The 22977-nt window shown below is 45.5% G+C and overlaps 1 long non-coding RNA gene across 2 annotated transcripts in view; it reads left to right on the plus strand.

Annotated features, from left to right (window-relative positions):
* The window catches only part of LOC123367068, a 55717-nt gene extending 32963 nt beyond the window's left edge, over positions 1-22754 (plus strand). For both annotated transcript variants that reach the window (XR_006578294.1, XR_006578295.1), the window contains exons 2-3: positions 22039-22090; positions 22447-22754. This is a non-coding gene — a long non-coding RNA (uncharacterized LOC123367068). The remainder of the gene's footprint in view (positions 1-22038; positions 22091-22446) is intronic.
* The last annotated feature ends 223 nt before the right edge of the window (positions 22755-22977 follow it).

Genomic DNA, 22977 nt, shown 5'->3' on the forward strand with positions numbered 1-22977 from the left:
GTACAGATGTTAAAGGGGAGTTCCTGAGTGCTGTAACTAAGACAGGCTGGTGATCTGTAGAGAACCCATCGATTTTCAGGTGTTAGGTGTCCTACTTCACAACAATTTCTAGTCTTCCCCTTGTCCTAAATGCTGGAAAAGAATTGTGACCTTAACCACTTTCATTGACAGCTGTAAAAAGCAGCATATTGTACAGCTCAAAAGTGCTGAGCCATGTAGCAAGTGCACACATCTTTCTTGATGGTTAATAGTTCTATAGTTTTATGATTAGATATAGCTATTAAAAATTGGATGGATTTACACAAATTACAGATAAATTACTTTAAAAAGCAACGACGATAAGCCCAGTTAAGGCCTGATGGTTCAGAGGATTAGTGATAGGATATTAACCCTTCTGTCAAATCTAGCCAAAAGCAAAGATTTTCAAAACTGGGTAACTAAAATCAGGCTCCTAAGTCAAGTGACACTGGCGGGTGGCTAGGTCTTTTCAAAAACAGACCACTGATATAGGCATCTAACTAAAGATTTAGGAGCCTAATGTTGGGAACCCAGTTTTGAAAATCAGTCACTGAAAACAGATGGGTTAATTAAAAAAATTAAACAGTGCATCTAGGCAGGGCTTGGGATAAAAAAAGGAAGACAATAGGTGAAAGGTTGAGAAATAATCAAAACTATCAGCTAGGCTTGGAGTTTAATAAATGGAACAAAATAAGAATCTTAATTTACAGACAAGGGATACAAATAATCTACTTAGTCTACAAGATTGTTGCCTGGCACACTTTCCTACATTACAAAAATAACTGTAGGAAGTGATATGTAAAATGCATATTTTAGGTGTTGGGACATATGAAAAGATGCCTGCTTGTCTGGCAAGGAAAGAGAACAGCCAGGTGAAAAGCTGAACCAGCAACCTGATCAGGTGAACAACCGAGTTAACAAACTAATCTTAGTGCTAAGTGTTTATACAATATATAATGAATAACTCTGTATACAATGTATTTAAGGCAAGCACACGAATGGAGGTGTGCGCTTGCATTTAACCCTATGCTGTGCCCTGTTTCAGTGAACTGATTGCTCATTGAAGTGTCTACTAAAAGGACATACTATTTCATCTCAAGAGTCTGTGAACCTATGCATTCTGGGCCTCAGGGAAAAGAGCCAGTCAACAATAATAAAGGTTAATAATCGTGAACCAAAGTTATTTCTATCTAATGTCTCTGAAAACAGTTGGTGGCCTCATTCTAATTCCTCTTGGACTGGAGAAGAGTCCACCTCACAAAAATCACCATACATGGCATTAATTGGGCCTTTTTGTGTTGGCATTTTCAAAAGAGAAGCCACGGTCTGACATCAGACTGACCTCATCTCTCCCCTATAGGAGATCCCTCTGGGTCAAGGATGGGGGTGTATTGGCAGGTGGTGGCAGTGTGAAGGATGCTCCTACTGCTGCTGCCTGAGTTGTGCCTCTTGTGAGGTAATTTTAATCTCCAGGGCTGGCAACTCAACCTAGCATCCAATACTACGTTCTTGTGGGTTCCTTAGTTTTTCTATGTTGCCTCTTATGGCCTGGAATTGGCTCTCTTTCAATTAGTCTTTCAGCTATAAATAAACTTTGAAGGATTAGATTTGTCAGTGAATGTTGGTTAACTTCAATTTAATCACACACACACACACACACACCAAAAATATTTCCATCAGTAACAATAGACATTTACAGATAGGCAAAGAAAGAAAAATGCTGCTTGAGAACTTAGCGTTTGACGTATGGACATTTTAACCCTGGGGGAATTCTGTGCCCTTGGGGGGGTGCAGAATTCATACCTTCTGCAGATATCTTGGCTCCCTTGCAAAAAATGGGGGCGCCAAGAAATCTGTGGGGAACACGCTCCTTCTGCAGCAGCCCAGGCACATCTGCTGGGAGCAGCCGGCAGCAGAGAGCAGATCACCGTGGGGAGGATCGGGGGAGGAGGGAGGCTGGGCATGTGTGTGTCCGTCTGTGGAGAGGCATTAAGGGGGTGGGTCTGGGCACGTCCCTGCCTATGAACGAGTCAAAGACTTGCTCTGTCCCTCACTCGCTGTTGCTGCATCTGGGCCTTGGAGTCCTAGGGCTGTGTGAAGCAGGCTCTGTCTCTGAGGCAGAGCAGAAATGTAACTACTAAGTAGGCAGGCTGCTAATGTTCCCATTGTTAATTATTCCCATTCTTAGTCAATTAAGGGTATGGCTACACTGGCGATTTGCAGCGCTGGAAAGCCTCCACCAGCGCTGCAATTAGTAAGTGGCCACACCTGCAGGGCACTTCCAGCGCTGCAACTCCCTGGCTGCTGCGCTGCGCTGGCCGTACACCTCACTCGGCATGGGGAATAAGGATTCCAGCGCTGGTGCTGCAGCGCTGGTCAAGTGTGGCCACACACCAGCACTGTGATTGGCCTCCAGGGTATAAGGATGTATCCCAGAATGCCTGTTCAGCCACTCTGCTCATCAGCTCAGACTCTACTGCCCTGGCCTCAGGTGACCCGCCCTTTAAATGCCCCGGGAATTTAAAAATCCCCTTCCTGTTTGCTCAGCCAGGTGTGGAGTGCAATCAGTGAATCTTTACAGGTGACCGTGCCTCCACGTGGCAAACGAGCCCCAGCATGGAGCAATGGCGAGCTGATGGACCTCACAGTGTTTGGGGGGAGGAATCTGTGCAGGCACAGCTGCGCTCTAGCCGTAAGAATTATGATACCTTTGCCCAGATATCAAGAGCCATGCTGGAAAGGGGCCATGAGCGTGACGCGCTGCAGTGCAGGGTAAAGGAGCTGCGGAGTGCCTATTGCAAAGCACGTGAGGGGAACCGCAGATCCGGCGCTGCCCCCACGACCTGCCAGTTTTACAAGGAGCTGGATGCGATTTATGGGGGTGACCCCTCTGTAAATCCAAGGACCCACGATGGACAGTTCAGAGCCGGTAGAGGAGGGGGAGGGGAGGGCAGACAGTGAGTCTATTCCTGTGGTGGGGGAAGACACCCCCGGAGTCCCAGGAGGCATGCAGTCAGGAGCTCTTCTCAAGCCAGGAGGAAGCTAGCCAGTCGCAGCCATGGTACCCCCCCCACATAACGGCTTGGTGCAGAAGAATCACAGGAGCAGGTCCCAGGTAAGCAGCTTTTATTGCAATGCAAAGGTTTTGGGAGAGGAGGGGGTGGGGTGGTATGGCTGCATGCCTGCATGCCTAGACATGGAATATCCCATTGATGTGGTCTATCACGTTGCGGTAATCTGCCTCTGTAATCTCTTCAAAAGTTTCTGCAAGAGCATAGGCAATTCGCGTGACCAAGTTTAAAGGGAGAGCCAGTGTGGTCCCTGTCCCAGTCAGGCTAACGTGTCCGTGCCACTGTTCCAGGAGGGGTGGGGGAACCATGGCTGAACAGAGGCAAGCTGCATAGGGGCCAGGGTGGAATCCGCATTGTTGTAGGAGACCCTCCCTTGCTTCTTTGGTAACCCGCAGCAGGGAGATATCTTCAAGTATTAACACCTGTGGGAAATGGAGGGAGTGTTTCAGTGCTGCTTTCCCCAAGTGCTGCTTGCTGCCTGCCTTTAACAAAGCCAAAAAAAACAGGCACTGTACCCATGAAGCAAAAAAGCACCCCTGCCCAAGCAAAACCGCGGGCAGGAACCCCAGGGTTAATTCCTGAGGGACATGGCAGTGCTGCTTTCCCCAAGTGCTTGCTTGCTGCCTGCCTTTAACAAAGCCCATAAAAAACAGGCACTGTACCCTAACTTACCATTTCTGGGAGGCTGTGGAATTCTCTAGCTGTGTTTGAAATGTCTGAGGAATGCTACAGTGTGAGGACTTGAAACTAACTTTCAGATTATACACAATGCAGGCTCTATAAAAATGTATCATTTGCTGATTTTTTACAGTGTCCTTGACTAGTCCTGGTCCGGTGTTATCAGTGACTGAAAGAAAGCTTCAGAACCTGAGAAGGAAGCCTAACAAAAAGCAAAGAAGAATTTGGTGAAGGCAGTTATGAACCAGTGTGCAACAGAGAATAAAAACTGCGCAGGAATGGGGAGAAAAGATGCAGCACTGGAAGGAAACAGAAAGCAGGAGAAAGGCGTTGACGCTGAAGAAAACCACGAGGCAGCTTATAAACCTCATGGCGCGCCAAACAGACTGTATGCAGTCACTGGTAGCAATTGCAGGCAGAGCACTACCATGCCAAAAACCCCCACCTCCCAAACCTCTTTCCCCTATGCACAATGTCAGCTCCAAGTCCCGTTCCCCAGTATCCAGGTTCTTACCTACACCATCACCAGGCTGCCCCCGACACCTGTACGGTCACCTATGAGCCCAGAGAACTACGACCCTTACCCTCTGCACTCAACCCCCATCACCATGCAACAGTACAATCCTGAGGTGCACAAACAGCACTCCTGGGCAGTACCATATGCAAAACTATGAATGTACAGTTCAACAACCAACCCCCCTGCCCATTTGCTTTTTTTTTTAAATAAATGATTTCTTTGATTATGAAAACAGTTTTTATTATTGCATAAAGTGAAAGATAACAAACCCCAAGGAAAACACAGGCACTTAAAAGCACTGTAAACCAGTGCACGTCACTCCTGGTCAAGGCAAAAAACATTACTGTTGGCTTTCAGCCTCAAATTCCTCCCTCAAGGCATTTCCCTAATCCTTGTTGCCCCTGTGGTGGGCATCTCTAGTAGCCCTGCTGTCTGGCTGTGCAAATTCAGCTCCAGGACCTGCACCTCGTTTGGTCCATGCCTGGCTGAATGTTTCACAACCCTTCCCTTCACAAATATTATGGAGGGTACAGCACGCGGATATAACCGCAGGGATGCTGCTTTCCCCCCAAGTCTAGCTTCCCATAAAGGGCTCTACAGCGCCCTTTAAACGGCCGAAAGCACACTCCACTGTCATTCGCGACACCGGCTCAGCCTGTAGTTGAAAACGGTCCTGGCTCCTGTCCCAGCTTCCTGTATAGGGTTTCATGAGCAAGGCCATTAATGGGTAAGCGGGGGTCCCCTACTGTGATCTTTCGGTCTGGGAAAAAATGTCCCTTCCTGCATCTTCCTGAACAGGCCACTGTTCCGAAAGATGCGTGCATCATGCACTTTTCCAGGCAGCCAGTGTAAGAATGTCAATGAAACGCCCACAGTGATCCACAAGCGCCTGGGAGAACGCATTGTAGAGAAATACCCCTTGCTGATTAATGTACTCGTAGGCTAGGTGGGGGTGTGCCAGAATAGGAATATGTGTCCCATCTATTGCCCCTCCACAGTTAGGGAAACCCATTTCTGCAAAGCCATCCACTATGTCCTGCACGTTCCCCACAGCCACGGTTCTCCTTAGCAGGATGCGATTAATGGCCCTGCAAACTTGCATCCAAAAAACGATTCCCACACGGTCGACTTTCCCACTCCAAACTGGTTCCCGAGTGCACCGATCGGTAGCTGTCTGGAGTTGCCAGGCTTCCAGACTGCAATAGCCACATGCTTCTCCACCGTCAGGGGCAGCTCTCAATCTCGTGTCCTTGCGCCGCAGGGTGGGGGGGGCGAGCTCAGCACACAGTCCCATGAAAGTGGCTTTTCTCTCATACGAAAGTTCTGCAGCCACTGCTCGTCATATCCCAGACTTCCATGACAATGTGATCCCACCACTCACTGCTTGTTTCACGAGCCCAAAAGCGGCGTTCCACGGTGCTGAGCATTTCTGTTACCGCCACAAGCAATTTCATGTCACCCGCATTAAGCAAATCCAGATCATCGTCGGACTCCTCACTGTCACTTTGGAGCTGAAGGAATAGCTCAACTGCCAAACGTGATGTGCTGGCGACAGTCATCAGCAAAGTCCTCAGCAGCTCAGGCTCCATTTCACACAGAAAGCGTGCTGCACTCACAATGGCTAGAAACGTGGACCGGGAAACTGTACTGCTGGGAAGTGAAGCGATGCACCATGGGGCGTTGGAACAGGAAGCGGAATGACCCACACACTTCCTTCCCCTTCCCACAATACTCAGCGGCAAAACGGCGCCAAAACAGGACGAGGTGCTCTGTGGGATAGCTGCCCACAATGCACCTCTCAGTACAGCGCTACAAATTCTGCAAATGTGGCCACACTGCAGCGCTGGCCCTGCACAGCTGGACGACCAGCGCTGCAAACTACCAGCGCTGCAACTCGTCAGTGTAGCCATACCCTAAGGGTACGTCTACACTACGGGATTATTCCGAATTTGCATAAACCGGTTTTGTAAAACAGAATTTATAAAATCGGGTGGAGCGCGGCCATACTAAGCACATTAAATCGGTGGTGTGCGTCCATGGTCCGTGGCTAGCGTCGATTTCTGGAGCGTTGCACTGTGGGTAGCTATTCCCTAGCTATCCCATAGTTCCCGCAGCCTCCCCCGCCCCTTGGAACTTCCGGGTTGAGATCCCAGTGCCTGATGGGGCAAAAATCATTGTCGCGGGTGGCTCTGGGTAAATGTCGTCAGTCACTCCTTCGTCTGGGAAAGCAACGGCAGACAAGCATTTCGCGCCTTTTTCCCCTGGATTGCGCTGGCAGTTGCCATAGCATGGCAATCATGGAGCTTTTTTTGCCGTTTGTGACTCTCAACGTATGTGTACTAGATGCCGCTCACAGAGGCGATTCAGCAGCGCTACACAGAAGCATGCTTTTGCTTTTGCATGACAGCAGAGAGATGGTTACTAGCCATATTGCACCATCCAAACCCCTTCCATAAATTGGAACTGAGGATGATCATGTCTACCAGTCCTTTTGTACCATTTGCTGCTAGTGCCCCTGGTCAATCAGCCAGGGGCGCAAAAGCCAAGAGTGGTTACTAGCCATATTGCACCTTCCATCGTTTTGTACCATTGGCTGCTGTCATAAGTGCCCCTGGCCGATCAGCCAGGGGCGCAAAAAGCAAAAATTGGGAATGACTCCCTGAGTCAAATCCCTCCTTTTTGGTATCTAAAAATAGAATCAGTGCTGCCTAATATAGGCAAGTGTGCTAGAGAACCACCTGCTCTGTGTCAGAGCCGCAGAAATTATTATCTGTATTGCTATTCACAGGGGGTGCTCCTGTAACAACCCCACCTGTTTGTTGATTCCGTTCTTCCCCCAGCCTTTCTTGGCTACCGTAGCATTGTCCCCCCACTTGTGTGATGAATTAATAAAGAATGCAGGAATAAGACACACTGACTTGTTAGTGAGAAATGAGTGGAAGGCAGCCTCCAGCTGCTATGATAGTCCAGACAGGACATTAAGCAGTGTGTAGGGAGAGAAGCCCAGCATCCCACTGCTAGTCCAGGGGCAACTGAATCTTTTTCTTTACACATGAAGGGGGGGTGGGGGGTGGGGGGGGGGGGCTGATGGAGCTCAGCCCCCTGTTGCTATGATGAGGATGGTTACCAAGCCATATTGCACCATCCATCCACCAGAAAAAATTAGGGCCAATAGCGCTGATGACGAGGACGGTTACCAGTCCTTTTGTACCATCAGCTGAGGCTGATGATGATGGATGGATTTCCATCATTTTGTACGATCAGCTTATGCTGATGATGAGGATGGATTTTCCATCCTTTTTGTACCATCAGAAACCGCCCATGGCGGGGGGGGGAGCAAGGATGTTGGTGTAGAGTGCTGCACTATCGCGTCTATCTGCAGCATTCAGTAAAGATAGGGGTGACATGTAATAAGAGTCAGTAGGATTGTTTTACCTTTCCGCTTCTGGGGGTGGGTTGGGGGAGTGGTGAGTAGATTTGCCAAGCTATGCCCTGACCCGCGGGCACTGTGTTTGGACCCTAGAAGCCATTTGGAGCTCAGCAAGAATGCAAATAATTTTAGGAGGCTGCAGGAACTGTGGGTTAGCTTCAGTCCTACCAGTCCATGCGCATCCATTTGATTCTTTGGCTTTCGTTACGCTTGTCACGCTGCAGTGCGCTTGAGTCCCTGCTATGGCGTCTGTCTGGAGATTTTTAAAAAAGGATTCTGAATTTCATCTTCTGTAACGGAGCGCTGATAGAACGGATATTGCCTGCCCTTACAGCGATCACATCCGCATGGTCCATGCGGGAGCTCTTTTTTTTATTTTGATTTCGGACTGCATCGCCACCCGTGCTGATCGGAGCTCCACGCTGGGCAAACAGGAAATATTCAAAAGTTCGCGGGGCTTTTCCTGTTTACCTGACCACTGCATCCGAGTTCAGATTGCAGTCCAGAGCGGTCACTGGTGCACTGTGGGATAGCTCCCGGGAGGCAATACCATTCGATCAGCGTCCACACTAACCCTAATCCGATTATGTTAATACCGATACTAGCGTTACTCCTCTCGTTAGGGAGGAGTACAGAAACCGGTTTAAAGAGCCATTAAAATCGATATAAGGTGCCTCCTAGTGTGGACGGTTTTGGCGTTAAATCGGTTTTACGCTCCTAAAACCGATTTAAACGCCTAGTGTAGACCAGGCTTAAGGCTCCTTTGCCTTGCCAGAGTGCTGTAAAGGAGCCTTATTGTAAATGACAGTAATGGAATCCTCAGCTAGGAAGGTCTATGGCTTTCTTGCTTTCTCCCCTGTGCCAGAGAGGCACAATGGGGTTAGATTACAGCTCATGATCGAATTTACTTATCCATTTAAAAAAAATGCAGGACAATGATTAGAAAAACTATGACTTTCATGTGTGAAAGTCTGAGCAATTTAAGGTTTCAGAGTAGCAGCCGTGTTAGTCTGTATCTGCAAAAATAACAGGAGTACTTTTGGAACCTTAGGGTACGTTTATACTTACCGCGCGGGTCGACTTCTCGGAGTTCGAACTATTGCGTCTGATCTAGACGCGATAGTTCGAACTCCGGAAGCGCCGCGGTCGACTCCGGTACTCCACCGCGGCAGGAGGAGTTGGCGGAGTCGACCTTGGAGCCGCGGCGTCTGGACGGGTAAGTCATTCGAACTAGGGTAGTTCGAATTCAGCTACGTTATTCACGTAGCTGAATTCGCGTACCCTAGTTCGACCCCGGGGCTGTGTGTAGACCAGGGCTTAGAGACTAACATTTATTTGAGCATAAGCTTTCGTGGGCTACAGCCCACTTCATAGGATGCATAGAAGTGAACATATAGTGAGGAGATATATATACATACAGAGAACATGAACTCTGTCCACATATCTATTCAAGGGTGTAAACGGGCTACTCACCGCCGCAGCACCTCCCGCTGGTTTTTCCGGGGAATTAGCTCTTTTTCAGCCCGGAGCGCCCTCTGCTGGCCGGTGATCTGCCTGTTTTCCTCTCGGCCCCGTGTCCCTCCCAGGATCCCGGTGCCCCTTTAACTGGGTTTCCCCCTCCCCGGGGAACCCCCACCCTGCTTTCCCCGCTTCGCCTCAGAATGGCTACTGCCCAGTCGTGCTCTAGAAAAACAAAAAAAACCCAGCCTCCTGGGACAGACGGCAGTATCCGCCTTCTCATCACAGGCAAAGGGTTTGGACCTGGTGCTCTTCCTACCCCTGGGTCGCCCCTTGCAACCCCCAGTACCTGTGGCCTACCGCTAGGCTGCAGCCTGGGGTTTTTCTGGCTCGAGCTCCCCAGCTCCCTAGCCTGTTCCCAGCCCTGCTTCACCCAGGTACTTTAGCTCTGTCTCATAAAAACAGCCAGGCCCATCCCTCTCTGAAGGCAGAGAGAGACTGTCTGGGCTCTGGCTTCCCTGCCTTCTTATAAGCCCCAGGGCTTCAGTTTGGGGCGTGGCCCCAGCTGTGGCCACTTCCTTACTCAGCCCAGCTTCCAGAGCCACCCCTCTCAAGCCCTGGCAGGCAGCTTTTCAAGCCCCTCTGGGCAGGAGCAGGGTCCACCCTGCTACAAAGGGACACCATCATAGGACCTAATCACATCAGCCACACCATGAGGGGCTCATTCACCTGCACATCTACCAATGTGATATGCCATCATGTGCCAGCAATGCCCCTCTGCCATGTACATTGGCCAAACCGGACAGTCTCTCCGCAAAAGAATAAATGGACACAAATCTGACATCAGGAATCATAACATTCAAAAACCAGTAGGAGAACACTTCAACCTCTCTAACCACTCAGTGACAGATTTTAAAGGTAGCAATTTTGCAACAGAAAAACTTCAAAAACAGACTCCAACGAGAAACTGCTGAACTTGAATTGATATGCAAACTAGATACAATCAACTTAGGCTTAAATAGAGACTGGGAATGGTTGAGCCATTACACGCATTGAATCTATTTCCCTATGTTAAGTATCCTCACAGCTTCTTGTAAAACTGTCTTAAATGGGCTATTTTGATTATCACTACAAAAGTTTTTTTTTCCTCCTGCTGACAACAGTTCATCTTAATTAGCCTCTTAGAGTTGGTTGGGCAACTCCCACCTTTTTATGTTCTCTGTATGTATATATCCGAGGGGTAGCCGTGTTAGTCTGCATCTGTAAAAGCAGCAAAGAGTCCTGTCGCACCTTATAGACTAACAGACATATTGGAGCATGAGCTTTCGTGGTATTCACCAATACGTCTGTTAGTCTATAAGGTGCCACAGGACTCTTTGCTGCTTGTATGTATATAGATCTCCTCACTATATGTTCCATTCTATGCATCCGATGAAGTGGGCTGTAGCCCACGAAAGCTTATGCTCAAATAAATGTTAGTCTCTAAGGTTCCACAAGTACTCTTGTTCTTTGAGCAATTTAAAGTGACATTATACTTTACAGAACACCAAATAAATGTAATTTAAATGAAAATTCAGTGCGTAAAGCGAAAATCGTGTATAGTCAAAATTACATTGAGTCTAATGGCAGGCGGAATCGCCCGCACTACAGAAACAGTATTTAAATTGTTATTCCCTTTGTTTTTTTCTTGTTATTGCTGACTGCATAAAGCCGAAATCGCGCATGTTAAATGCGCCTAAGATGCGACAGACCTGTAGATAAAAATTGGAAAAACTGCTTAAAACCCATAATTTCTCAACTGAAAATTTAAATGGATAAAAATGCTTAAATGTTTTTTGTGCGTGTATAAATAAGGCTATTGATCTTTAATCACAAAACCCTGTTTTACCTGTGTGTTATGAGCTGTGTGGAACCACCTTATGGGGGTGATTTCAAATCTCTTTGAAATTGATGGATGTGAACATACCCTTCAATTAACACAGTAAGGATAAATTAATCACAATATCCCACCTAAGACAAGAGTTGTGAACCTGTTCAGGAGCTGTCTGAGGGTATGGCTACACTGGCGAGTTGCAGCGCTGGAAAGCCTCCACCAGCGCTGCAATTAGTAAGTGGCCACACCTGCAGGGCACTTCCAGCGCTGCAACTCCCTGGCTGCAGCGCTGGCCGTACACCTCACTCAGCATGGGGAATAAGGATTCCAGTGCTGGTGCTGCAGCGCTGGTCATCAAGTGTGGCCACACACCAGTGCTGTGATTGGCCTCCAGGGTATAAGGATGTATCCCAGAATGCTTTTATAAATTACTCTCTTTGTTTTGTTATGAATGAGCTCCGATCGGAGCTCCGTTGCTTATCTAAAAAACAAACAGAGCTCCTGTTTGCTGTGATCATCTGTACCTGGCTGTAAACAATCAAATGAGAGGCAGGCAGGGAGGGAGTGAAACAGTGGGGAGTCGTGTTGGCTGCAAGCTGTTTGCAATTAAGAGTTAAGACTAAGGGGTCGGAAACATGTTCTGATTTTTCAAGGCAGGAAGCTAAACACACAGTGTTGGCTCCAAAAATCCCCTCTTTCCCCCTGCTCCCTGTCACACTAGACCCCACTCCACCCCCCTCTTTTGAAAAGCATGTTCCGGCCACTTGAACGCTGGGATAGCTGCCCATAATGCTTCACTCCCAACAGCGCTGCAAATACTGCAAATGTGGCCACACACCAGCGCTGGTAGCTGTGAGTGTGGCCACACACCAGCGCTGGCCCTGCACAGCTGGATGACCAGCGCTGCAAACTACCAGCGCTGCAAACCGTAAGTGTAGCCATACCCTGAGTGAAGGGGTTTTTGCTGAGTACTGTGGATGCTGGAAAGCAGAACACAGAAGCAGAGAGAGACACAGACAGCCTGCAGAAATCCAAGCACAAGCCCGTAAGAACGGTGTGACCCTGAGAGAAACCTAGAGAGAGCCATGAACTTTGACAAGGTACTTGGGTTGAAAAGATGACAGCAAAGGATCACTTTGCTGACAGCCTGTTAGTCTTTCTTGGAAGTTGACATGAATAAAGATTGTCCTCTAGCCATACAGATGATCCTGAGTGAATACCTAGGCCTTGTGCAATGAATATTTCTTCCTTAACTGGTGGGGCTATATGTTGTAAGCTATAGAAGACTATGACTAACTGGAACTGGTCAGAAAATGGGAGCAGGGATATTTTTGTGTGTGGAAAATTTCAATGAAAAGCAAAATAATTGTTTTTATCAAAAGTTGTCCACAGAAAATGTTGACTTCAACAGAAAACTGAAAGCCTTCAGTCAAAAACTGAAAATTTCCGTTGGGGAAAATTGAAACTAAATATTTTGTTTTGGGTCAGGAAATACTTTGGTTTGTTGAACTGAAACATTTTAGTTAGGTGCAATTTAACATTGAACTGTGTCCGCCTCCTCTCTAGGGGAGCTATTGTGGTGCATCATGATAGGTTAGTGTGGCTGCAAGCCTGGCCCATACAGGAGAAAATCATGAAGCACCTGATCCACAACTCCCTGGAGGCACTACAGTAGTTCAGGAGGACACACTTTAGTGATAAACTGAGCCAAAACAAGACATTTTGATTGAAAAATGTTGAAATAATGTCAACATTTCCAAATTGGAAGTTTTGGGTTTTTTTGATGAAAGTCAACCTTTTCCCTGGAAAGCAGACACTTTTTGCAAAAAGTTTCATTTAGCTGAAAATCAATTTCCTTGCTGGAAAACAATATTGATGGAAAATTTTTGATCAGCCCTGTAGTTAACCCCAAATACACTGGAATTGATTGGATTAGAGTCATTTCTTGTTCATCCAGACAGAAGAGCGCAGGACCCATCAATGGCAAATCTGCGAGGAGAGATTGTGTAGTCATAAGGTTGTCAACAATTCTCCATCAACTGAGGGTGGGGTTAGCAGAAGACCAGTACAGCCCAAACATCGTTGGCATAGGTTAGTTAGTGACACTGTTAAAACAGTCTGGGAATATGTTAATTCAATGCATTCTCCCCTCCTCCCAGGAACTCCACTAACAGATCTCTTTTGCAACCCTGTTGGAAACTCAAAATGCTTCCCCTGCCCTGCCATAGCTCCCAAGAGAAGGCAGTGGGTGGAAATACTGCTTGCTCTTCTTTGGGACTCTCCCCTGGAGGCAGTGGTCCTTGAGGCTGCAGGAAAGTATTATTTGCACTTCCATGAGTTAATGGGGCTGAATCTAGCCTGGTTTTAAAGCACAATCACCATATTTATAACGTGTACCCTACAATAGCTACAGTAAAACAAATCAGCAAAGAGCAGTGCTTGATTTGTAATGAAAGATCCTGGGGCTCAAGCAATTTAATAACTGATTCAGTAAACCCAGAGGTGCTGGGGCTATGAACTGCCAAGCCTAGAGGTGCCAGGGCTCAGCCCTGGCAAGATCTGGCACAAATTAAGCACTGGCAAAGAGGAAAGACAAGAAACCATGGGAGAGGCTCAGTTTGATCCTACTGAAACCAGAAAGTACTGATGACCTTGCAAGTAGGTCTGTCTGTGTGCCAAAGATGATCAGATAAGCTTCTGAAATCTTCAGTGCTCAATTAGCTAAATTGCTGGATCTTGGGACAAAAAATGGTCTTGCAATTAAAATATAGGAGTAGGACTCATTTGTATCTCTAGCTCTGCCACAAACTTCCTGTGTGTCCTAGGGCAAGCCACTTAATCTCTTTATGGCTTTTTCCCCTCATCTATATAATAGGGATTATACTCCTTTACTTCTGGAGGGTCTTAGTTTCAAGAACCTTAAGATGTTTGAATGGAGGAAAGTCCACCTCTCAAAACGGAGTTGTGATTCACTGTTGGTGAAGTGGGTTTCAACACATTTCTAGTTGTTTGATAAATAGTAACAGTGTATTAAACTCTACTGTATGTAGTGTTGTAGCTGTGTTGGTCCCAGAGTATTAGAGAGACAAGGTGTGTAAGGTAATATCTTTTATTGGACCAACTTCGGTTGACGAGAGAGACAAGCTTTTGAGCTACACAGAGCTCTTCTTAGTTTGAAAGCTTGTCTCTCTCACCAACGGAAGTTGGTCCAATAAATGATGATGCCTCACCCACCTCATCTCTGTATTAAACAGAGTCATTCATTTAACTCTGGCAATGTATTAAATGCTCAATCATTTGAGATTCTATTTTATTTTTACATATACATGGTAAATTGATTCAAGGCATATTGCTCTCCACTAAGAATTTTGTGGATGTTGTTTCTCCCTAATATGCTTTGAATTATTATTCCCCAACATAGGCATTCTTGCAGCATTGCCTTGACAAGTATCCTGTTATAAGATGATTTCATGATGAAATCGTGTTGTTCTGTATCAGTTTTTTCCAGTTCATAGACAAAGCAGAGCTGTAATAAAATCAAAGACCTGTGAAGTTGTGCCATTCACTATCTTAAATAGAAAAGCTGTGAGACACAGGATTTAAATAAGATCAGATCCTTAACCTCACCCAGTTAAGTACATTAATTTCTCCCAACATGTGTACTGAACTGTTTTTATTCAGTTCAGGGTTTGGGAAAGTAAGATCCTTTATCTTGTTATCAATAACCCATGTGTCATTATTGCGCACACCTTGTCTTTTGAAGTGAATTTTAATACAGTTGTTATCCAATCTGCTGCATTACTTTAGCTGAGCAGTTCAAGTCATAGTGCCATACCTGGTACAGTTTAATCTGAAAGTAAAGCTCCAGATATTTTTAATTCTGTTAGCTGATCCCCAGAAATTTAAATCAAACCAGGCATCAATTATGTGTTCTAGTCTGTGAGAAAAGTTCAAGACATGTTCAGAGGCAGAACAATGAAAGGCAGCATTACCACAAGTGGACTTTTCAGTTGTAGACAGTGGAAAATATTGTTGTGTTGGTAAAAACTTATTCTGACAACAAGCTGGTGAACAAGAAAATGCTTTTATTAAGAGAGCAGGTTTAAAGTGTGCAGGTAGGGTTTGAACCTGTGAAGTGCTGAGCTACCATTTGGACTCAATAGTAGTTGCAGGTGCACAGCCCAGAGTTAGGGCTGGACAAATATTTCATAATGTAACCTAAAACTCTCCTGGTTTCATATTTCATCATGAACTTGAAACTCAGCTCAGGTTTGTGAACCAATAGATTCTGAGCCAAGTTTTACCACCATCTCTTTCCTGTCAGACTTCCTACCCCATCATATCTCATTTTGTTTTTGAAAAACCCTCATCTTCAGTGTTGAAAAATAATGAAATCAAATGAAAACTGATTCCCTGTGGATCCTTCCTGCTGCTGCCAAGTTTGGAATGTGTCATCAGCACAGGAGTGGTGCTGCAGTGATGTATGGCATTAATAGATCAGCATGTCAAGGCTAAGCCAGAAGAGACAGTGATGGGTTTTTAAGAAATAAGAATGTAATAATGAGATACTCTAAAGATAATTACTTTGTGAAGATATGGCTGCTTTGGTGAAATTTATAGGTCAAATAGGAGAGCAAAATTTTTCAAGTGGTTGAGCTAATTTCCATGACAGAAGGGCAGGTCTACACTATTGCTTATGTCGATATAACTTGCATCGCTCAGGGGTATGAAAAAGCCAAGCAAATTACAACTACCTACACGCCATCCAGACCAGCGCTACGTTGGTGGGAGACGCTCTCCTGTCGACATAGCTTACGCCTCTTGCGGAGATGGAGTAATGCTGTTGGGAAAGCTCTTATGTCACCATAGAGCATCTTCACCAGACGCGCTACAGCAGCTGATACAGCACTTCTCATGTAGACTAGCCCTCAGTGATATTTAGGCTCCAAAGGTATTTTTGTAAGCGGATGCCTCTGAAAACTTTACCCTAAGTCTGATTAAAAGTCAATGGGACTTAGAAACCTAAGTGCCAAAGTAAATTCTGAAAATGGGACTTAGGTCCTTTTGAAAATATTACCCCTTGTCACCATATATTCTGTTTGCATAATATTGAGGAAGTTTCTTCACTGTAAGAAGAAAGGATCAGATTTTGTTTTCCTTTCTCATTGGAGAGGCTAGTCATTTCAGTCAAATAATAAGTTTTCATGAGCAAGACCAAAACATATACTGTCAGTCTAAAATTACTTTGATTTTTAGATTGAAGGACTCCTGCCCCTAAACTACTAATAAGAAAGAACCAAAGTAAAGTGAGTGACTGTGAGAAAGTGTGTGTGTGTGTGTCCTCTATAAAACATTGCAGCAGTTGTGAACAAAATGGCTGCTGTCTCTGTTGGGGGGGGGGAAGACACCTCTCTCTCTCAAGATATAGTATACAGAAAACAAATATAACAGACACAAACTACATACACCTTGTATATGAGCCAGTCTGGCAAACATTAAGGAAATTTTTGGCCAAGAGGGTGATCCTAATTCCTCAGAACTCTAGTCTAAGTGGTTTCAGCTGGGATTTTGCAGCCAGTTGTTAGAGATGATCCATTGTTATTTCTTTGGGCACCACAGACTATCAAATGAAACAAATCAGTCACAAGAATGTTTGTGTTTTTGTGCTTACACAGAAATTTTTTTTCCTTGATGAATGTTACTGAAACCTCTGACCTAGTGGTTCAGTAGCAGCACATAAGGAAAGAGCTGTTAATAATACAAAATGTTGTTGGTATTTACTGTGTTTCAGACTGAGGACCATATTCACAAGGAATATGGTGCTATTCAAGGTACTAATCAATGATTCATTATGGAGTAAAGCGATACTCAAAGTAAGGATATCACTCTGGCCCTCTACCATTAACTTTGAGCCAAATCCTGGAGCCCTTGACATCAACAGGCTCAGCACCAGTTGGGATTTGCTCATTTGTTCTCCTAAAGTATGACAGAATTTAAGCTCGGGAAATGAATTTCCTGCCATTTCAAAAATGTAGTGCTGTGATTTAAAGGGTGGGATTTTGCCACTAATTGCCCACTTCCCTTTAGAATGGCTGCAGGATAACACTGCGTGCAATGGCTGAGGCTGTCAGTAAAGAAAACGATCAGATCCAGTTTGAAACGATGCAGAGAATAAACAGAAGCAGAAGGTACCTGCACTGAAATTTGGTGAGAGCACCACAGCTAACACCTCTCTTTAGGAAATAAAAATGATCAGGACGAGGTCCTTTTTATATCTCATCGTAACAGTAGTACCTCCTCAGAGTATGTCTACCACTAGGACATTGTAGCTTGAGTTAATTGCTTCCCAGTTAAATTTGAGGTAGTTCACAATTGCCTTAAGAAATATGTTAACACTCGCCACACTTTTGATCCAGGCTAATGAAAATGATCCCTAACCAGATAGTGTCCTCAAGCACCAGGCTGAGACATGGTTCAGCAGAGCCTCAGAAAGAAGAAAGCCATCAACTGAAGCATCAACCCCACCTCCTGCAGCACCCTGAGGTGTCTGTAGACATCTCCCATCCAGATACTGACTAAGGGCAGGTCTACACTACAAATGCTGCACAGGCAACTGTAGGGCTTTGATGGAGATGCTCTAAGCTGATGGGAGAGAGCTCTCTCCGTCCCATCAGCTTAGTTACTCCTCTTCTGTGAGAGGTGATAGCTATTGTGACAAAGCTCTGTCCTTGTCTCTGTGGGTCCTGCGTTTCCTGATGGATTTCACTAGCCTCAGAGACTCACTGTGACCCTCCACTTAACCCTCATCTCTCTAGAGAGAAGGATCACACTCTACTGAGCCATTTTCATCATAAGCCAGCAAGGGAGGTGAGGAGAAGCTATCCTTCCTTACACAGTCTGTTCCCCAGTCTCAGTGGTTAATAAGGGGGCCAAAAGGGGGGAGCCCAGGCCCACTCTCTACTCTGGACTCCAGCCCAGGGACCCTAATGGTATCAGCTATGGTAGCTGATCTTTTAGGAACAGGACACGTACAATTCCCTGGGGTACTTCCCCGCAGCAGCCCCCACTTCTTCAAGCTCCACTTCACCCTTACCTCAGGGCCTCCTTCCTTGTGCCCGATCTGGTGTGTACAGCTCAGTCTCTCCAGCAGCACAACTTCTCACAGCTCCTGACATACACACCCGCCTGACTAACTGGGAGGCTTTTAACTAGTTTCAGCCATTGGCTTCAGGTATCTCAATCAACCTAGCATCCTCCCTGCCTTCTGGAAAGCTCTTAATTGGCCCCAGGTGTCTTAATTGACCTGGAGCAGCTGCCATTTACTTATCCTGGTACCAGGGATATGTTTAACCTGGGGCTAATATTTATCTCCCACTACTTTTCTATAGCCATCTGGCCTTGCCCCATCACACTATGTTGGTGGCAGAAGCTCTCCCACTGACTGACATAGAGCTGTCTACATGGGGGGTTAAGGTCGATATAACTACCTTGCTCATGGGTGTGGATTTTTCAAACCCCTGAGTGACGTAGTTCTACTGAAGTAAGTGTGTAGTGTAGATCTGGCCTCTCCTGGCTTAGTTTGAGAGTTGAGAGGAGCACCACCCGAGCATGAAAGTTCTGTGAGCCAGAACACCCACTTGAAGACATTTTTAAACCTACTGACCCCACTTTGATCAGGTCTCAGGATATACATTCAGACAGGAGGCAGGGGGTAGAGGGAGCAGAGGTAGAGTGTAAAGTGGTTAAGCTCTCTGAAAATGGGCAGTCACATGGTGCTTCTGTTGCCTCTGCTCTGGGGATCAAATTGTGGCTAAAGTGGATTTTCAGAACGTGGAATAAAATTAATAATTCAGTGATGAGTCACTTATTAAATATTGTTTTAAAACAGTATAAATAATACATTTGCGTTAGCAATGCATTTGCCTTCTGATCTGTTTGCACAATTAAGGCGATATGACAGTCAGTCCTGTGTTCATTAGGGATAATTCCCTACAGGGACAAACAGAAGCAGTACACAAGCAAGGATGTGTTGTACAGCTGAAAAGCACAGATACAATTAATTACACCAGTCTTGGGAAATTAATGCATACTGCTCTGAACAAGCAAACCAGAATGCCCACACAAACTGACTGCAAAATCTCTCTCCTCTCACAATGTATGGCAGGTAATGGATCTATTTACAGTATTTTATTGGGTAGCACGTGCTGTCAAACATCTGCAAAGTATCACCATAACTCATCAACACCTGCTTATATGCATTAAAAAGACTTGATGACCAGATTTTCATTTGCTCTGGGGCCCCTTTACACAACTCTGGTAGTGTAAAAGGACTTTTTAATGTGGGTATAAATGTAATTAAACGTTCACTTTCTGGCCTCTTTACACTGCACTGGCCTTTGTGTAAATGAGAATCTGCCCATGATAAGATTTGGTTATGTTCATCTACTAGAAGAATGTGTGTTCTCTCAAAAATATCAATACCCTTCTCTAGTGCCTTCTATCCAAGGATTTCAAAGCACTTTATGAACATGAAGGTTCACAGCCCCTCTTTGGTGCAGTTATCATCATCTCCATTTTGCAGATCGGGAAGCAGAGGCAGGGGGAAAGTAATTGATTTGCCCAAGGTCCATGACAGAACCTGGGATAGAACCCAGATCTCCTGACTAGAGTGGTGCAGATAAAGGTAATTCTGTTTCATGGTGGATTTTGATGGTTTGAAGTTTGGTTCTGTTCTGATTAGGCACGAAAACCAAAAACACTGAAATTCTCTGCAAAAGGCAATGGAGCCCCAGAGCAGCCCATCTGGTGGGCTGCCCCAGAGCTGAGAACCTTGGAAACTCTGCGGTTCATGGCCCCAGGGCAATCTGGTGGCTGCTCTGGTGTTGCAGACTTTGGAAGCGCTGAAGTCCCTGGCCTCAGGGGTGTCCATATGGCTGAATGCTCTGGAGCTGCAGACACTGGAAGCCAAGGCTCCCCAGTAACCTGCCAGGTGAGCAGCTGAAGAGGTGAGGTGGGGGTGGGAAGGGGCTGACAGGAAACCAGGTTTCTATCAGAACTCTGCCTGGGTTCCATTGGTACTCTGGTGAAATAGACTGCCTCTGGAAAATATTCCAATTCTGTAAAATTGGCATATTCTGATGAACCAATGTTATGTTGGAATTTTTCCAACCAGCTCCACTGACGCTCAATCCCCTGATGCTACTGCCTTTCATAAGAACATAAGAATGACCATACTGGGTCAGACCAATGGTCCATCTAGTCCAGTATCCTATTTTCTAGAGTGGTTGGTGCCAGATGCTTCAGAGGGAATGCATAGAACAGGGCAATTATTGAGTAATCCAGTTGTTCAGTTTCAGCTTCTGGCAGTCAGAGGCTTAGGGACAATCGGAACATGAGGTTGCATCCCTGACTGTCTTGGCTAATAATCATTGATGGGCCTATCCTCCATGAACTTATCTAAGTTTTTTTTTTAACCTAGTTATACTTTTGGTCTTCACAATGTCCCCTGGCAATGAGTTCCACAGGTTGACTGTGTGTGGTGTGAAGAAGTTCTTCCTTATGTTAGTTTTGAACCTGCTGCCTATTGATTTCATTGGGTGACCTCTGATTCTTGTATTATGTGAAGGAGTAAATAACATTTCCTTATTCACTTTCTCCACTCTATTAATGAATTTATAGACCACTATCATATCCTCCCTAATTGTCTCTTTTCTAAGATGAGCAATCCCAGTTTTTAAAATCTCTCCTTGTATGGAAGCTGTTCCATACCACTAATTCTTTTTGTTGCCCTTCTGTTTACTTTTTCCAATTCTAATATATATATATTTTTGAGATGGGGTGACCAGAACTGCTCGCAGCATTCCAGGTATCAGAGTACCATGGATTTATAAAGTGGCATTATGAACATTCTTTATACATGTGGGTTTTTTTTGGTTTGTACATGGTCTGCAGAAAAATACTTTGGGGAATAACTATTTTTTCTGTCACTTGCTACTTTGATCTGTCTTATTAGGTTGTCTCGGAATTGCCAGATTCCAACACTCATTGCTTATTATTCTATCATGTCTCTCAGCTCCAGGGAACTAAATCCTCACTAAACTGAGATAGGAAGTTTATAAAAATATTAAAGTAATAGTGTCTTGACTTGATGTGGTCACATACCCTGGTGACTCCTGGGGAATAGATAAGTAATGCTGTCAAACAAGTGGTGCAAAAAATATTTGTAGCCAACTGTATGCTTAAAGCTGACTGGTGGAATGGAGACTTCAGCGATACTGATTGGGAGGACGGCTGTTTTTGTTAGATAACTGTGTGAGCTGCATTGCCTAAAGCAGGAAGGCATAGCCATGGTGGTTTGGGAGCCTTAATCCAATAACTTCTTGATTTGGTGAGCTGACCATCATGTTTGAAACACTGAGGGTGAGAAACAAAAAGTGAACTCTCACTAGCTGGAGATTCCCCTTGGAGACTTCCCCCTAGGTAGGGGGAACCTTCAGATGGAGTAAAGCAGGCAACGGTGTCTCTGCTCCTTCCTGCCCCTGCTCTGCTGCTGCTTCCTATGCCTGGTATAAGGAGGGAAGGATTGTGTTGGGGCAGGGAGGTGGGACTATGGGAGAGGAAGTGTCTGGTGAGGAGAGTGTGCTGTGGATGAGGCTCCATTACACCCCATTATCTGCTGGTGGAAAGTCTTCCACCAGCAATGTAAAGTAAAGGGCAGCTAAAGCTGGGCAGCTGAGGACTGGGGAGCCATGACTGGCTTCCTGCCAAGTTCCAACCCCCACTTTCCACTGCACCTGAACACAGAATTGAGCCTTTCATTCTAATTTGTTTTATCTGCACTTTTCACTCATTGTGCACAGGGGTAAATGACCACCCCGGGGGCATGACTGTTTAAAATCAGGCCAACTGGCTCAGATCGTGGTAGGGTCAACTCATCCTTCTGAGGAGAGAGAAAAAACAAACCTCACGTACAGTTCTCTGCCATTTGTTTCAGGCAGTGAATTGTCTAGTTGCCGAGCCAGGATGCAACCCACCTGTGTAGCAAGGTAAGTGCAAATGGCTTTTGTATCCTATACCTTAAAGGGCTCTATGGGAAGAAAACTCCATGTGGAGAAGGTTAATATCACCCTTCTACGCAGAAATGCTTTCCTGGGAACAAAGTGGTGACAGTGGTTTTTGTGATGTAGACACCTATCCACTAAAAATGGGGCCAAACCAAAACCTTGAATCCACAGAACATACCCAAGATTTGGGAGTGTTCCAAATTTACACCCTGAGCCACAGTTCACCAATGCCCTCTAACTCTGTAATGGCCGAGCCAACTCGAATCCCAAAACCCTGTAAACTGCAAAACCACAAGATCCCAGTTCTATGGCTTGAGTTCATCTCTACTGTTTCTCAGGAACTGGACTGATACCAGTAACAACTCATTTCACACAAGCCACTCATCAGCCATCACACAGCGAGAGCAGCATGATGTTCTGTCCTGAGGATTTCTTTCATCTTGCCTCCAACAGATCAGCAGAATCACATGCCTTTCCTTTCAACTGAGATAAATACCTTGCCCTGATTAGCAGCCAGCTGAGCCTCCTCAGCATGGAAGAATCTCATATGAAATTGCTTAACTCCCCTCCCTCCCATTTTACTCCCTCATTGCTTAACAACATCATCAAGGCTGTACATTGTCCTCCCGCGCGTATGTACGACAACTCTCCCTGTACAGCTGCATGCTCATCAGATGAATAAAACATCATGGCACTCCATCAAGAGAATGCCTGCATGGCTGCTCTTTTTAATCTTCTTTTTTAAATTTATTTATTTTTGTGTGTGGTTCTAATATAATTTAAATGGCATAATAGAAGGCCAACGTTATGAAGTTAAAATGTTTTTTTTAATTCTTTCTTGAATGGGTTCCAAATGCTGTTGGGAAATA

This window comes from Mauremys mutica, chromosome 3 (genome assembly GCF_020497125.1).
Source record: "Mauremys mutica isolate MM-2020 ecotype Southern chromosome 3, ASM2049712v1, whole genome shotgun sequence".
In the NCBI taxonomy this organism is placed as follows: Eukaryota; Metazoa; Chordata; order Testudines; family Geoemydidae; genus Mauremys; species Mauremys mutica.